Here is a 7,014-nt window from a genome sequence, read left to right on the forward strand (position 1 = left end):
TGGCTGGCTTTGGACTCCTGATGCTCCTGTCTCAGCCTCCCCAGCTGGGATTACAGGCATGCACCACTGTGCCTGGCATTTTTTTTCTTTTTAATAACCTTAACATATTTCTATTTAATTTCCCCAGTCATAACTTTCTGTTCTAATTTACATTTGTCTCATCTTGATTTTGTCTTTCTTATTTATATTTTATAACTTTTCTCAGTGTTTGTCATAATTTGTCTACAGATCCTGTGTATACCAAAGCCAGGCACAGACACATATTCACAGAAACAATGGATGACTTCTAAGGATTACTGTAGCCCATGCACTGACTGCTTTGTTCCTATGTTTGAGGTTCTTTGGTTAGGACATTAAACAGAATTATACCATACATTTCTCAGATTAAAAAAAAAAATACAAACTGCAATATCTCCCTGTAATAATAATACCAAATCTATATAAGTTCCAAAACCTCATAATAAAAAGTCAGCTTTGTTAAATGCCCAATTCTCAAAATAATGTCTAATATATATATTTATACTATAATATATATTTATACCATAAATATTTATTGTATATTTATACATATATATTTATAATATATGTATTTTTTAATCATTACAAGGTCTCCATCCTCATCCCACCCTCTCTCCAAAATGGGTATTATTCAAGCAGCTCAACAAAGTCTACCACATATCTAAATTCAGGGAAGACAGGAGGTCCCAAAGTGTGAAGTCCTCCTTCGCTAACTGATACTGGGTGGGAGGAATGGAAACAGCTAACACAAAAAATGGGAAAGAAATTGGAATGGGCAGCCTCACAAGAGACTTTTTTTTAATATTTATTTTTTCGTTGTAGTTGGACACAAGACTTTTTTTTTAATTAATTTATTTTTATGTGGTGCTGAGGCTCGAACCCAGGGCCACACATGTGCTAGGCGAGCGCTCTACCGCTGAGCCTTTACTGATTCACAAATATGTAGGGTGGCCACCAAGTCCAAGAGAATAGACCAATTGCACAGAGTGTCTCCACAGGGCTTCCTCTCCTTATGTCAGGTCCTCCTCTCCTCAGGAATCCTTAGGAAGCCCAAACAGCTCCACGGTCCCAGCTTCCATTGTATTTGCTGTCAACAAATACCAGCAGAGGTCTCTCCGGGTGCCAAGCCACAGGGAAGGCTGGGCACTCACACTGCACTTTCCATAGTCTGTCTCCTGTCTCTACTTCAGTCATATCAATAAAATGATCCTCCGATGGTAATGCCAGCAATTTCCCATCAGACTGAGGGTCCTCACAGGCCAATCCAGCCCGGAAAAACACCCGCCCATACTAACTCATGCGCGCCCCAGAGGCTAACCAAAGCCTCTGCGCTTCCTGGGGCAAAGGGTTTCCCTATAAGGTCGAACTTGATACAGATGCAATTGGAAGTATGGGTGTTGATGGACTGAACAGGCTTCAGTGCTGGGTAGCTGAGGATGTTGATACAAACATTGCCATTTGCCAAGGAAAACATGTTATTGTCATTGTTCCAGGAGATTTTGTTGACCTCAAGCTTCAACTGCTCGGCTGCTCTGGAACGCTGCGTCTGGCATCCATAAAGATCACCACATCATCCTTGTTGCCAACAGCAATGAGCAAAGGTCTGTATTGAGAGCCACAGCCTAAGCGGCCCCAGCAAATGTCCAGCTGATTGGCTCACCATGGCCCCAGCAAACTTCCAGATGATTGGCTCCTCTGCGGTGATGCTCCCAGCCCTTTCAGACCAAGGAGCTGTTCATTGGAAGACTCTTTTGGCTCCGCCCACACAACCCAGCCAATTGGCCTCAAGAACGGGAGGAATGGGGGTTGAGAGGCTCCCTGGAAGCCAGTGGTGGCAGTTGGCCTCTGAGGGAATTCCGGAAGCTCCTGTGGTGCATCCTGTGTTCTAAAAATAAAGTTCGTTCCTGTTTGACAAGTGGCACGTGAATTGTGCCCAGCCAGACTCTGGCAGGTCTGGCCATCAGGACTCCAGCAGATAGTAATGTCTCCCCTTTAGCGTTTCAGAGGCAATGCATTCTGTAGCCCTCACATCCTAGATGCGAATGGTTTCACTGCCAGATAAAGTAACCAAGAGATCCAGGATTACTGGGTTGCCAACAAAGCTGCTCCACTCTATCCTCATGTCCCTACAACCAACAAGTCCTTCTCTAGCAAGAAGACACTGCCGTCTTGTCGAAGGATCCGGGGCTAAGCGACACCGGTCACAGCTCCAGGCCACCGAGTGAACCTTGGCACTGTGCACCAGAAACTGTCTCCTCTTGCTGTGGCCCCCGAACAGCTCCAGCATCAGGAGCACTTAGCTTGAGCACAGAGCACCAGGGGGCCATCCCGCCTGAGCCACTCTGGCCTAGCCTCGAAGACTCCATGGCTGCCTCGGGCAACACCATGCCAAGGTTTCAGAGGGTTAACCTGCCACCAGCCTGGGCGCAATTCGTCCTGGCACCGCCTTACGCATGCACTTCTGCAGCATGGTTTTAAATATCAAATATTGGAAATAACCTATAGGCCCATCAATTGGGAAATGACTAAATGAGCTTTGAAAGCATCATTGTGTGGAATACTGCACAGCCCCCTTGTTGCCCCCTTTACTTTCTGTTAATGAAGTGGACCTTTAAGTACTTACATGGAGAATATGGTGGTTAAGGTTACAGGCTCAGGAAATGAGCTGAGTTCAAATTCTGATACTCTGGCCTTTGGCAACTTACCTAACCTCTCTGAGCCTCAGTTGCCTTATCCCTAAAATGTTGAGTACTAGGGAATCTGTCTCATAGGATTGTTGTGAGGATTAAATAATGCATTCAAGCACCGAGAAGCATGAAAGTCACATGGTAAATATCAGTAATTGTGAAATATTATTGGCATTGTTATGGAAAGATCTCCAAGAGATTGTTTTGGGTAAAATAGGCAAGTCACAGAAAAAATGCATAAAGCCTATCACCATGTGTATTCAAGATGTGTGATGAAATCCAGCTTTTCCTGTGTGGCAGGGTTTATGGAAGGACTTTGTCTACCTGTGCTTCTGGAAGAAATAACTTTACTTAGAACTCTTTTCCCCAAGAACTGTGAGTAGTAAGGGAATAGTGATAAAATTACAAGGTTCTTACCATGAGCCAAACTCTTAAGGCCTCAAGAACTTAAGTTTAGAGTTACCTAGTGAGCAGGCGAGGCAGCATACGAACACAGAGACACAGGCCTCCCATAATCCTTACCCAGAATCACCAGTTTTAAACATTTATTCCCATTTGCATTGTCTCTCCTACCCCCTAGACTGGGGATTGAACCAGGACCTAAAAAGTTGCTAGACAAGTGCTGTACCACTGAAACACACCCCCAACCCTTTCTCGAGACAGGGTCTCTCTAAATTGCCAAGGCTGGCCTCAAACTTGCTGGCCTCCTGCCTCAGCCTCCTGAGTAGCTGGGATTATGAGTGTGCACCACCATGCCCAGATAAATTATTTTTGTTATTTTTTGAACAATATGAAAGTTATAGACATGATGCTCTTTCCCCCTGAAGATTTCAGTGCATATTTCCTAAAAACAAAGACACTCTCTTACATAATCTGTATAAAGCATCAAAATAATACAATAATCTATGGTTCATTTTCAAATTTAATCAGTTGCTCCAATAATATCCTCAATAGGCTTATATTTTTCTCTTTGGGTCCAGCATCTTGTACGGACTCATGCTTTGCATTTGGTTGTCATGTGCCTTTTGTCTCTTTTAGTTGGAAACAGTCTTTGTCAGCCTTTCTTTGCCTTTACCACAAACATCCCTGCTCTGCTTCACTGCTGTGACATGGAGTTTATTCAGGAAGTGCTACCAAAATTTCCAAAGCAATGACTATTCCAGGCATGCACATCAAAATGAATCCCTACAGAGAATCAGAAAACTTTTCCCCAAATGCTTGAGATCAAGGCAAATGGATATTATTAAAGATATCAAAACCACTGAAGAGCCACGTGCTGGGTGGTACCCACCTGTAATCCCAGCAGATCAGGAGGCTGAGGCAGGAGGATTGAAAGTTCACAGCCAGCCTCAGCAACAGCAAGGTGCTAAGTAACTCACTGAGACCCTGTCTCTAAATTTTCAGGGTTTAGCCTTCGTTCCCTCCCAACCTGCAGGAGAGATGGGGAGAGCACGCCCCGACCAGGACGAGCCAAGAAAGGAGAGGGCCGACTGACTGCCCGGGCCGAGGGAGGACAATCAGACGTGTCAGGGAGACCAGTCAAAGCAGGAGCTCATTTAATGAGAAAAAACACACAGCTAATATAATGTACAGGAGCCAATCAGGATAAAGATCAGCAGGGTAGGGAGAGTTCACGTGTACACCCATCCTACAGGCAGTAATGGGTGACATGAGCTGTCCATGAGGGTGGAAGGGTTCTGAGCCTATCCTAGAGGTGATCCGATTTTTTGGCAACACCTTCTGGCTGATCACCAGGCACCGTCTTAGACACATGTGTGGCCCCAAGACCAGGAAGCAGGTAGCAGCCAGCAAGTTAGGTTTCCTCTTTTCTGGTGCAACATGCCTACATGTTACATCATGCCATATATCTCCCCCTTTTTGTTTTATTAGCAGGTGTTTGCCTTACTTGAGAATGTGCCTGTCTTAGGTTGTCCCCCTCTGGGGATCTTACCCATCATTGACTACCACTCTATCTCTTGGGGCAATCCCACCTGCAGGGCCCACAGGCCCAATGGGAAGCCTCAAGGAAGGGAGATGGCTATCACCTATGAAGGAAACCTTTCTGCTCCCGGCTTACACCTGCACATCCTGGTAGGGGCCGTGGCCAATCTCATAGGGTTCCCAGTCAGTATCTTGTAAGACAGCATATTGCTGCCGGACCACCATCAGTTGAACAGCTCTGGCTCAATCCTTGAGAAACTGGAGGAGCCTGTTGACTACACAAGGTTCAAAAGTAAATACAAGAATTATAGTAACCAAGGGGCCTACAAAGGGAAGAAGGTAAGGAAGCCACCCATTTAACCCAGTCCATAGGAAGCTCAATTGCAGCTCATTTCGTTGATTTTCAAGGTCTTCTTGTAGTCTTTTGATCTTATCTTGGACAATACCAGAGCGATTACCATAGAAACAGCACTCCTCCTGTAGGAATAGACATAGTCCTCCTTCTCGGGCAGTAAGCAGGTCCAGACCACGACGGTTTTGGAGGACTACTGCAGCCAAGGAATCGAGTTGAGATTTCAAGTCCAAGATAGTGCTGGCAACATGGTGCATATCATCTTTCATCTGCTGAGAAAGCTTATTGTATATCTGTAAAGAAGTACCGAGGCCAGCAAGTCCAGTTCCCATCCCCAAGGCCACCCCCCTGAGACCCAACAGCAAAGGAACAGCATGAATGGCTCTTCAACAGCAGGTATGGGCAGGGACTGGTTATTAGGGAGGACCCCAATGTCAGGGAGGAGGAGGACCACAATGCAGATCCCACTCCAATTACCTGGTAGGACACTCTATGCCATATCCCCACAGAAGAAGGCAGTACCATTAGGAGGACAATGCATACCATCTACTGATCCGTCAAAAAACCTATTGCCTCCACACCAGAAGGGATTCAATGTCCTCACATCTTTAGTGCCATTTCTAGTGAGACAGGTAACGTTAGGCATGGTCACCAGACTTCTGAGTGGGGTGGGAGTATAGGGAATCTACTAGGAAGAGGTGAGGTTATATTCCACCAAATGGGAATGGCAGTAGCCTTTAGTGGTCCATTCTTTCCTCGAGGGGCATATAAGGATCAACAGATTGGCTTACCACCACTTCCAGGACACTGATACCCAGAATGGGACCCCTCAGAGTGGTCCATCCAGTAAGTTACACCCATGTGAGTACATTTAGATGCTGATTTATAACAAGCAGTGTGGACCACACCTGATTCGAATGTCGTGCATGGGCAGGTGGCAGGGCCTTGGGGCTTAGAAGGAAGAACCACTGGTTTGGGTCAGCAGATGCCATAGCCAAGAGTAGCAAGGCGACCTGAGTCAGCTTCACAGACTTCGAGATTGCTGATTACATATGCCCCCCATAAGCCATTACCACAATCATATTTGGTCCTGTAGCATCGACTATTGAGAAGGGCCTTAGTGACACTGCCTACAGGGGGAGCCAAGGATATGGCATGCCTCCCCCAACAAACATGAATGCCATGAGGGAGACAATGAGAAGTCCAGTCACAACCAGGCAAAGCATCCAGAATGGTCTTTTCATTACAAATGAAAAAATAAAGAATCATACCTCAAGAGGGGGTGCTCTTGTGCTGAGAGCCATAGCCAAGTAGGAATGACGCATGGCAATTTCCTTGTCAGTCTACCCAAAGTTGCTTAGAGGGAGAACTCTCCATTGTGGAAATGGGCTTGCCTTGGACCCAGGTCATTTGCAGTGACATTGCATGAATGTTTGAGAGTTTTGGTTTGAAAGGTGACCTTGCTCAGGGATTAGGGTGGCTCTGGGTTTAGGGTGGATCCTGCTGGATTAGGGTGGCTCCAGGTTTAGGGTGGATCCTGCTGGGAATAGGGCGTATCCTGCTGCCTCAGGCGTCCGCTCCTTGAGTTCCCTCGGGGTTCTGAGATTATTTGGTATGCAGAGTCCGGTGGAGGGTGTGTATTTTCCCCAGAACTGCATCTAGAGTGCCGGTGAGAGTTCGAGAATAAAGAGTTGCTGTTTGAATCTACAAGGCTTGTGTGGTGGCTCGGTTATTTTGTGCCCAGCCAGACTGCGGCAATCTTGGGTAATAATTTTGTAAGGGTCCGGCGAAACGTTGGAGGAAGAGACCACCAAGAGACTGACTTTATGCAATAAGCAAGAGGGAGTTTATTGAGGATCCGATTTCAGCGCACTGAGGCTCCAGGCACGCTCGCTCAAAAAGGGAGAGCAGCCCAGAGCCCAGAGCAGAAGTCAGGCAGAGCTTAAGTACACTTTTTGGGGAGGGTGGGGGCTTTGCATACATCAGAACAAATCATCATGAGGTGCGGGAAAATTG

The 7,014-nt window shown here is 46.3% G+C and overlaps 1 pseudogene; it reads right to left on the reverse strand.

Annotated features, from left to right (window-relative positions):
* Positions 1-1,049: 1,049 nt before the first annotated feature.
* On the reverse strand, positions 1,050-2,405 carry LOC143410422 (THO complex subunit 3-like; annotated as a pseudogene).
* Between the last annotated feature and the right edge of the window lie 4,609 nt (positions 2,406-7,014).

This window comes from Callospermophilus lateralis, chromosome 11 (assembly GCF_048772815.1).
Source record: "Callospermophilus lateralis isolate mCalLat2 chromosome 11, mCalLat2.hap1, whole genome shotgun sequence".
Lineage (NCBI taxonomy): Eukaryota > Metazoa > Chordata > Mammalia > Rodentia > Sciuridae > Callospermophilus > Callospermophilus lateralis.